This window comes from Gracilinanus agilis, chromosome 1, assembly GCF_016433145.1.
Source record: "Gracilinanus agilis isolate LMUSP501 chromosome 1, AgileGrace, whole genome shotgun sequence".
Classification (NCBI taxonomy): domain Eukaryota; kingdom Metazoa; phylum Chordata; class Mammalia; order Didelphimorphia; family Didelphidae; genus Gracilinanus; species Gracilinanus agilis.
Genome location: NC_058130.1, coordinates 377,492,304 through 377,503,842, shown reverse-complemented (window position 1 = coordinate 377,503,842; position 11,539 = coordinate 377,492,304).

Here is an 11,539-nt window from a genome sequence, read left to right as displayed (position 1 = left end):
CTATTTCAATAGGATAATTTATTTTTTCTTCAAGACTCCCTCTATTCCAGAGTTTATCATTTCATCACACACACACCCATTCCTCCTCCCCAAATGCCAAAGTAATCTTTTCAAAGGACAGGTCTAACTATACCATTCCTCTATTCAAAAACAAACAAAAAAACAAACAAACAAACAAACAAACAAACAAAAAACTCCATTGCCTCTGTCTGGAGCATTTATTGTCCTTAGTGATTGTTTGATAATTATAGCCTATATTTCATTGATGTTTTCCTTCATTTCTTTGTATAGCTTGTCTTTCCATCTGGAAAGTGCTTTTATCCACAGCAGGGGATAAGGCTTTTATATCTTTGTATACTCCATGATAATGTTATAGCATTGTATATTTCCTAAAGAGTAGTGCAATTTCAATCTTTAATAGAGTTTTTGAATATACTGTATGTGTTTATATAAATTGATAATAAATGTCAAATTTATTGCCAATAAATAGAGGTTAAATGAATGACTAGTAACTCAAATATATGTATTTTTAATTTTATGAAGCAATTTGCTAACCTTTATCATTTACAATCATCATTTTTGATTTGGTGAACTATTTCTGAATTGAGATTGATTTTTCTGTTTTTTGAAATGTAGCCCTGAATGTTCTCACACTGTCACCCTTCTCTTAAAACTGGGATAATAGCATATTTTACTCATGCAGATAGTAACTTTATCCATATATTAATCCATGTGTAACATATACCCACATTAAAAACATATAAATTAACATGTAGAATGTATATGTGCATACATGCATGTATATGTATATAGTTCATGTTTTGTAAAACTAAAAAAAATCTATGAGTGTATTGTAGCCATCTTGTGCAAGTGGTCATTCTTCTACAAACAACATAAGTTGGGGTTCATAATTAGAACCCCAAAGAAGTCTGGAGTCAGTTAAAAGACCATTGGGGCATCCCAGGCAAACCAACTCAGTCCTGAGCATGGGTGAGAGGGTGAAGGGAGGTTTTTGGGTACTCTCCATTGAACCCCTGTAATCTACTTCAGGATTGGGATTAGCCTGAATCCTCAGTGCTGTATTCAGCTGTTCCAGATATATCTCTATCATAACTTGCATTGTGCAGCTTATATATATCATCAAGCATATTGCTATCAACTTCTACAAATCATCTTTGAAGTACATCAGCCACTTATCAACATCTGATCTAACTAGCTCAGTCATCTATAAGTAGTAAGCAGAAGCTGAAACCAAACTGAGTGTGGAACTTCCACCAGAGGCTTTCCCTGAAGGGAGGACAGCCTAGTTCCCACTCTTCTAAATTTAGCATTAGATTTTCCTAAATCCTCTATCCTTCCCCATCTTTCCCAAGTTCCCAACATCCTCTGTTAATACCTTACATAGTTAATTAAATAAGTTACCTGTAATAAGAAGCTGTAGTAATCCTGCTGTTTAAACCCATCAACTTCTGAAGAATCCTCCATTCTGTTAGAGTTGACAGTTGGAGAAGTCTCCCTGCTGTTGAGAATTCTCATAGGCGTTCCACACATTTAAGCCTATGAATTATTCCCTAACTAGCTGAAATATCAACACTACTAGCTTTATACCATCTTAGCCATATTTAACATCAAACAAGATATTCTGTTGATATCTCCAAGGGAGCCATTGGGCTTGGGCCCTTAGTGTGAAGGACTCTCTAAGCTCTTGCCTACAGGAGCTTTGAATTGCTACTGTCCCCAACAATTGCCCAGCTCCCCGCAAGCTGTGCTGTGGAGCTGCCAGTCATTTATCAACCAGAGAATCACCTTTACACTACTTAACAAAAAAGCAAAATAAATAAGCCCCTAAGCATTCATATATTGAAACCAATACACAAATAATTATGATATCACAATTCATATGTAAATCTTGGTCACATTTTTGTGTTATGGAGCAAGATACTGGTAGAAATAGTGAGGCTTGAATTAACTCTCACATTCCTACAACACAAGCTTTACCACTCTTAAGAAGTGTCAAAAATCAACTCCTGCCACTGAAACTCTTGGCCAATAAAGCCAATTCTCTTCCTCAATCAGGAACCATCTATATGAACCTTTCTGTCAACCATCTCCTTCAACTATCACAACACAGGAAAAAAAAGTTTTTCACTTTAGCTGCTGTGACTTTCATTTTTTTCCTCAGTCTTCTAAAACACTTTCTTCTCTCAATACCTAAATTAAGTTCTGATATATTCAATGCTTTAAATGAGAACCCCCTAACTCTCAGTGATTGACTGACCTTTTCATGAAGTGTCACAAATTCCCAAGTTTCCCCTCCATGAAATCAATATTCTTTTTTAATCGGGCCTCAGAGTCCAAATGTTCAGATGATTTGTCAGATTTATAGCTTTACTCTCTCTAGTCATAAAATGGTTATGTGCAAATGAGCTGACATATCATAATCTGCCACAGCTCTAAAGTTTTTAACATGTTCTTCTCACATTTCTTTGGCATCCTAGGAACTGTTTATTTATACTTATTCAGATTTTAATAAATAAAACTTCTTTCTCTGCCTCTTTTGTGAAATGCAAACTATTACCACATAGGAAGACTTATTTTATATCAATCATAGAGTGAGTTAAGACTTTGTATTTATATCACAGTTAATTTTCTACCTGGAATTGCTTAAACACCATAAGAAAGCTGTGTGTATGTGTATGTGTGAAGTTTTTAAAAACACACTCATCTTTTCTTACTCCTTTTAAATATCAAACATTTAGCTATAATAAGTAATATTTTACACCCTTTGACAGTCAACATAAATGTTTTCCTTTACACAAAAATACTCTTACTGTTCCTTTCAGCATTAAACTATTTATTTCTTAAAATGGCAGCATACCTAACTCTTGTATTTATTTATCATGTACTTATGTGAATACATGCTTTTTTCCCTTGCTGTACATAAACTTCTTGAGGATAGGCACTGCTTCATTTTTTTATTTGCTTGTTTCATGGCCCCAGTGCCTAATACAGATAGCTAACACAGTTTACTAAATACTTATTGATTAATTGGTCAGTTTCTCTTTTCAAGAATTTTTTAGGGGAAAAATGAAATGGGTAGCATAATGAAGCAATCAGGACTCCTACAATGTTACCTTTGACAAGAGAGAAGGAAGCAAATAGAAATAAGAAAATTCATTCACTAAGACTTAGTTGCAAGACTTTAATATCCAAGTAGCTCTTTTCAGTGTTTCCCAGAAAACATGTGCTCCCTGGCTTCCTAGAGTTCCCAGTTTAATAAATGAAAGAACACATGAGAACAAATAACTCTAACCAAAAAAGAATGTGAAAATCCAGTGTGAAGGGGAGAAAATTCATCAGAAATTTAGATCACAAAAAGATTACTTCCTGCAAAGGGACAGCAAGTAATGTTATAAAATCACTGATATTAAACCCTGTTCACAATATTTTAGCTAAATTGTCCCAGATAGTTAGAGAGAATAGGTTGTCTCAGATAGTCATAGAAGAAGATAATTTCTTTGCTCCCATACAGAAATAACTTCAGAGAAAACTTTTCCCTACCATCAAGAACAAATATAACTAAAGTACATAAAAATTCTTCTATCTTCCTTTTACAGGAGAAGGGAAACAGTTAGGATACCTGGAACCTATCCCTGGAAAACAGGTTAAGAATTAATTTTCTAGTGTTAAATAATCCCTTTTCTAATGGATTAGTGCTTATGACTTCTCACAGCTAGGTATGATCTCATTAATAGGGAGCTCTTTTATGGCTTCAAGGGTCAACAGAGTAAATGTGGACAAACTCATGATTCTGACACTGAAGAAAGGAGGGCAAGGCAGAGTCAAAGAATTATTTTACCTTTTCAGTTTCTAGTGTGTGTTTTAATATGAAGAAAGCAGAAAACCAAAACACTTGGGGATCATTTTCAAGCTCTAACTAACCATGATAAAAAATTGAAGGGAAAGGAATGCTTTGCTAATACAAGAGACTTTTGAAATCAAGGAAAGGCAACCTTCAAATGGAAAAGGTTTAAAAAATGACAGTAAAGGTTAAAAGTCAAATGCTAAAAGAGAAAATATGAAAATATTAAATAAAAAAGACAAGGAAATACCAAAGTTTATTCCTCAATCATAGAATTTTAGGGCAAAAGACACTTTGGAGATATGCTAATCTCACTTCTTCCAATATAGGAAACAATAGGTAGGAGAGGTCAAATAACTGAGGCCTCACAGAAGCAAGTGGCAGAGTTCAGTCTCTGACGCTGGTTTCTGACCTTCCATTGCAATTTACAGAGGTTTAGTTTAACCTGGGCTTATAGGATGAAAATTGAAGATCTTGAGAATAAGTACATTAAAAATATTTAAATGGCCATCATAATAATTTTTTAAAACTAGAGTAAAGCATAGATGTGATTTAGAATGCTTTGCAAACTTCTGATTAGCCGATATAAAGTCTGGGTGTATAAGAGACACAATGATCCATAGAAGGATACAACAGACCTTTATAATGTGAGTTTCTGAACGCACCAAAGGAAAAAATCTTTTGGAGACAGAGATCAGATGGGAGAAATAGGCAAGTTAGAATTATGAAGAATAGTTTATAAGGCCTTTTTTCCTTGTGAATAGGAAATTTATTGATAGTCATTACACAAAAATCTACTAAATGAACAATATAAAATGTTCGGAGAAAATACTTGGAAAGCATTATGTAAAATTATTACTTCTCTAGATTTCAGTCATGAAAAATATACCATCTTCCATCTATGAGCCAATACACAGAAGTTAAGGGTTTAAAAAAATAAAATAAAATAAAATATATACCATTTATATTCATATGATAGTTAATTTAGATTAGCACAAATTAATAATATTTTCTAAATTTACAATTAGGGTAGGCTTAATGAAATAAAAGAGTGAGATGAAAAAGAGTAAGACTTCACAACCAAGGCTATAACTAAAATTTAAAGGTTGGTCTTCATCATCCATTAGATTTCAAACTTTCTAGCTATGATGACAAACACAGACAATACCCCCATCAGAAACAGCATTTTCTCCCCACCTCCAATTCTAAGTAAAAGGAATTTTTGACATTCATTTATAAGGCCTACTAAAAGGAAAGGAGAACAAAGAGTTATCACCTGGATTAAGGCGAGGTAATTCTCTAAGATAGCAGAAATTTGAAAATATATATTTGTAAAGGAGATACAGAAGGTCCTGAGTTTAAATCTGTCCCCAGACTCTTCCTAGCTGTGTGACCCTGGGAAAGTCACTTAACGCCCCTGTCCTAGCCCTTACCATTCTTCTGCCTTAGGATAAATATACATTGTTGATTCTAAAATGCAAAGTAGGGGTTATATATTTATATATGTTTGTAAAGGAAATAGGAAAATAACTAGTGTTTGGTGTTAATTTGGTAGGTCTAGGTGGTCTTCAATGATGCCTTTTTATACTATATGGTTTGTTTGTATTTCCCCATCATGCATTTCCTACTGTGGTCATGTGCAAGAGTGATAAGACTTGATCTGTTTGGTCTTAGGGGAAAAAAACTAAAAAGCAAGGATCTTGCCAGAAACAACTGGCTACCAATTATATGTAAGAGAATATGTAAGAGAATGCCTGAAAAGGGTTGATGGAGATGCTGTGTAAAGGATTGTTGGCCAGGGATAGGTGGCATGAGATAGGCTCTGAGATTCTTTCTGACTCTTAGAACTCTATGATTTCATAATCACAGATCCCAATTCCAATGAATTCATCTCAAGGAAGGTGAAACAAGTGAAAAAAGAAAACAAAAATGTGAGAGTACTGTGTTCATAAGAAATTTATGGATAATACCAATGACCTTTTTTATTGTGAAGAAAAATGCCAAAAATATAAGTAGGAATAATATTCAAATATTTTATATAATCAAAAATGTAAAGACCAAAGTATATTGTTGTGAAAATATATAAAGAAGTACAAAATACTGCACAGTACCAAGAACTATGGTTATTAATCAGCATGATGATTTAGGAATATATAGTATAAATACATAATAAAATACTTACAATTATAAATTATATTAATTACATTTTATATTTATTATATATAAGTTATAAAGGTCTAGTTTATACATATATAAAATAATTAAACTCTTACAGCTGATAGAAAAGTGATGAAGCTGTTCAAATCTAGATGTGTATGTGTCTATAATCACACTTGCTTGATTGGTTGGTCATACGTTGTTCAACATTACCATTTGTTTTGGTTAAAAACAAAGATAATAATTTTATCAAATTGGTAGATGAAACAAAGTTAGGAGACAGAGACATATCACTATATGATAAAATCAAGATTCGGAAAAAATCTTGACAGGTTAGGGCATTAGGTGGAATCAAATGTAGTCTTAAGCTTTGAATTCAAAAGATCAACTTCAACAACTGAAGAGAAAAGGGGTCTCAATATTCATCAAGTTAGCTAAAAAAGATTTGGGGGTCTAAGGGTACAGCAATTTTGATATGTATGAACAGTTTGATGTTGATAAAAAAATGTTAATACAACCTCGGACTGCCTTTAGAGATGCATCGCTTCCAGGGATAAGGTCATGATTGTTCCATTGTGCTCTTCCATGGTCAGATTATATCTGGAGTATCACATTCAATCCTGAAGAATTTTAGAAATGACATTGAGAAGTTGAATAAAAACTAGCCTAGAACTACCAAAATAGTGACGAGCCTCAAATTCAAGTCATACCAGAAATATTTATCTAGGGTTTGAGTAGGGAACTTAGGGAATTAGGAGAAAGAAACAGGATAGTTGCCTTGAAGTATCTACTGTTATCACATGAAGAGGAGATTGGTCTGGGTGGTTTGGCCCCAAAGGGCAACACCAGAACATGTGAAAGTTGTAAGGAGACAACTTAGGGTTCATAAAAGGAGGAAAAATCCTCCCAACTTGTCACCTCCAGAGGTGGTTCATCCCTAAGACTTGAGATCACCTTGACCACTTGACAGAAGTATTACAGTGGCATTTGTTTTTCTAATAAGAGTGGAACTAGATGGTCAATGAGATTTATTCTGTCCTTGAAATTCTGCCATTCTGTGAATCCATAAAGCAGTCTCAATACAGAGAGGAATTTAGGATAAAGGAAGATAGGGGAACATTACCTCATCAAGCAAAACTTTCAATTTCAGATCCCCAGAGATGAGCTTAGTCACCCAGGAGAACAGAAATGCCAAGGCTTAACCTTCCAAACAAGCCAGTGGCACTTTGTATTTGGACAGGGCTGTGCAGTCACAAAATTAGTCTTTACCAACCTCTCCTGGCTTTGATGCTTCACTGATTCTATGATCTCAGCAGTGAAGAGGGCCTTCCCTCCAGCAATGCAGGTCACAAGGCCTTCATTTCCGCTGGGATTTTTTATTCATGTCTTAAAGTAAATCAACTTATCACAGCTGAAGAAGCAGAGATACAAGTCAACTGAGACAGTATCTAGCTAGCAACACAGTGCCCCGGAACAAATGGAATATTCATTTTCATACTTTTGTCTTCTTTTACCTGTTTCATTCTCTTCTTCTTTTACCTACTCAATAATACAACAGATGTAGATTATCCATAATCCCTTGATAACATCCTATACTTTCTTAATTTTACTCATGCTTTATTTCCCTATTTCTATTGTCCCCACAGTGAGCCTCCTACCCCCAACCATCTTTTATTATGCACAACCTATCCAACCTTCAAGATACAAATTCCCATAATTGAAAGTGATTAGCCCCTTTTTTGAGTTTATAACATTTTGTACCTTTTATAAACACTTATTATATTGTAATTTACATTATAATCTTTTGGCATATGTCTATCATCCCTAATAAATTATGAGTTCCTTGAGGACAGGAATGAGTTTGATTTTGTTTAATTCACTGTTTATGGATTGTGCAGTGGATAGAGTGCTGGTCATGAAGTAAGGAGCCTCATCTTCCTGAGCTCAAATACAGTCTCAGAGACTTATTAGCTGTGTGACCCTGGAATAGGTTACCTTCTGAATTATTTACCTCAGTAAATGTCAAAATGTCAAAAATGTCCTTTTACATCAAATGAGCTTGAGAAGGAAATGACAAACCACTCATATTGTAAAAGGTCATGAAGAGTCAGACACCACTGAAATGACTGATCAACAAGATTTTCTTTTTTGGGGCAGCTAGGTGGCACAGTGGATAGAATACTGACTTGCAATCTGGAAGACTTATTTTCCTGAGTCTAAATCTGACCTAGGATACTTATTAGCCATGAGAACCTGGACAAGTCACTCCTGTTTCCTTATTTATAAAATGAGCTAGAGTCTACTAAATTTCCTCCTCCCTCTCTTTCCCTCCTTTTTTGTACTCCCTGCCCCACACACCCCTCCCCTTAGTTTTCCCCTCTCAACTACCATATAGGGTAAGATAGAATTTGATGCCCAAATGGATCTAGATGCTCCTCCCAATCAAAATTGATTCCACTGAGAGTAAGGTTTGAGTGTTACCTATTAGCATTCTCTTCCTCTCCTTCTTATAATACTATTCTTCCCTCCCCCTTCCATCTGTCTCTTTGTGTGGGATAGATTATCCTAATTTTCTTATTCCCTCAAGTTTCTCTTGATGCCATCTTCTATCCCCCCCTTTTCTTTTTTTGCATATCATCTTAATCCACTTAGTACCCCATTCTCTACCTATGAATAATTCTTTTGACTACCATAATAATGCATACAATTATTGAGAATTACAAATAACATATTTTCCAATACAAACAATTTGACCTTATTAAAGCCCTTAAAGAAAAATTAAAAAAAAGTTTTCTCCTCTCTTATTTACCTTTTCATGTTTATCTTGATTTTTGTATTTGGATATCAAAATTTCTGTTTAGTTCTAGTCTTTTCTTTACAAAAATTTGGAAATATTCTATTTTGTTGAATGCCCATACTTTCCCCTGGAAGTATATAGTTAAATTTGATGGGTAGGTCATCCATGGTTGTAGACCCAATTCTCTTTCCTTTCTGAATATCATATTCCAAGCCTTGCACTGTCAGATCCTGTGTAATCCTGAATGGTACACTTTGATATCTGAATTGTCTCTTTCTGGCTTCTTGTAATATTTTCTCCTTAGCTTTGAAGCTCTTGAATTTGTCAATTACGTTCCTGGGGGTTGTCTTTTGAGGATTTAATGGAGAGGGTGATCTATGGACTCTTTCAATGTCTATTTTGCCCTCTTGTTGAAGAACATCAGGGCAGTTTTCTTGGGTAATTTCTTATAGTATGATGTCAAGATTTCTATTTATTTCCAGGTTTTCAGGTAGGCCTATGATTCTCAAATTGTCTCTCCTAGACCTGTTTTCCATATCATGCATCTTCTTGATGAGATATTTCATGTTTCCTTCTAATCTGTCATTCTTTTGACTTTGCTTTATTAATTCTTGCTGTCTTGTAAGATCACTGGCTTCTATTTATCCAATTCTAGTTTTTAATGACTGGTTTTCAGCTAAGATCTTTTGATTTTCTTTTTCAGTTTGATCTATCCAGCTTTTCATGGCTTCCAACAGGTCATTTCTGGTCTTCAATTTGCTTATCATTTCATTTGATTTCTCGGCTTCTTTTTTCAAGTGGGAAATTCTGTCTTTTAAATTGTTATTTTCTTTTTGGACTATTTCCCACTTTTCTACCTAAGTCTCTTCTATCTTTCTCATAATCTCATATTTGAACTATTCAAGAGCTTGTGACTAATTTCCATTTTTTGGGAAGGTTTGGATGTATTTACTTGTTTGTCATCTTCTGTTGTCTCCTCTTTAGTCTGTAATTTTTATACATAAAAATTATTGAGGGTTAGGTTTTTCTTCTCAGTATTTTTGGAGGTTGTGGATTGTAGTTCTTGGGAGTTGGTGGCCATTGCTTTGTTCCTTCCCAGTCAGAAGTCTGAGTGAGGAAGGTGAGCAATCTCTGTATTGAGCTCTGGAGAGGTTTTTGCTCTGAGGCTATTTTTCAAGTCTCTATGGCATCTGCTGTGAGCCCCCTTCTCTGCCCAATCTCTGCATCCTATATCCACATTTCCTCATCCTCCTGGGGTCTCAAGTCTCACTGCTCTTAGGGGTAAGTCTGGAGTGACCTCAGCCAGCCCCCCCAGAACCTAGAGATTGCTCCAACTTTGGTACTGTAAGTGGAGTGGGGGAGGGGTGATGAGCTCACCCCTTGGTGGGAGCAATTTTGCCCCATTTTAGCATGGAAATGCCCAAAATTTGCCTACCTTCTGTGCCTCACTCTACAGAGGAGCCCCTTCATTCATCTGACTTTGGTTTTGTCCTTTTGACACACTTTATCTTGATTGGTGGATAGGAGAGGAAGAGCCCTACCTCTACTCTGGGGCCATCTTAACCTGAAAGTCCTGTAAAATGAACTAGAGAAGGAAACAGCATACCACTCCAGTAAAATTACCAAAAAAATCCCCAAATAGGGACATGAAAAGTCAGTCATGCCTGAAAACAAATAAATAACAACAGACACAACAAACTAGTCATGGCAAATAAATGACACAAAAGAAAGTCTAGCCTTTTTGAATGAATGTTTTTTATTTTTCATACTGGTTTTCCCACCTCAGTGAGGTCAGTACAAATAATAATCTAGATTTCCTTGCCAGGTACGTCAATGACACAGAATTTAGATCTATCTGCAGCTTACTTTCTTTCCCCACTTTAATCCACCTTTCATTCAGTTCCCAAGGCAAATTTTCCAAAGCACAGGTCTGACCATGTCACCTCCATGATCAGTGAGGGCTAGTAGCTTCCTACTAACATCCAGAATCAAATAGAAAGTCCTCTGACATTTAAAGCTCTTCATAACCTGACACCTTCCTCCATTCCCAGTTTCCTCACACATGACTCCTCTCCATACATTCAACAATCAAGATACACTGACTTACTTTTAGTTCCTCAAACACAGTATTTCATCTCCTATCTGTGTGGCTTTGCACTAACTGTTCCTGATGCCTAAACTGACATTCCTTTACCATCAGGGTTATACTGGTAAATGGTTAACAAATGATTCTAAGCAAAAAATAAATGTATACATGAAATATTTTTAAGTTTAATCTACATTATTAACATTTTTTCCATTACTTTCTTCTTTTTTTTAACCTTCATCTTCTGCCTTAGAATCGATACCAACTATCTGTTCCAAGATAGAAGAAGTGTCTGAGGTCAAATTTGAACTCAAGACCTCCCATCTCCAGGCCTGACCCTCTGTCTACTAAGACACCTAGCTGCCCCTCTTTATCACTTTCTTAAGTCTAGGCAATCACCAAAACAAGAAGTCAAATCCTGATTTGAAGTCTGTTATAGATTTTTCTTTCTATCTCTTTTCCTTCCTCCCTCCCTCCCTTCCTTCCTTTCTTCTTTCTCTTTCTTTCTCTTCTTTCTTTTCTTTTCTTTCTTTCTTCCTTTCTTTCTTTCTTTCTTTCTTTCTTTCTTTCTTTCTTTCTTTCTTTCTTTCTTTCTTTCTTTCTTTCTTTCTTTCTTTCTTTCTTTCTTTCTTTCTTT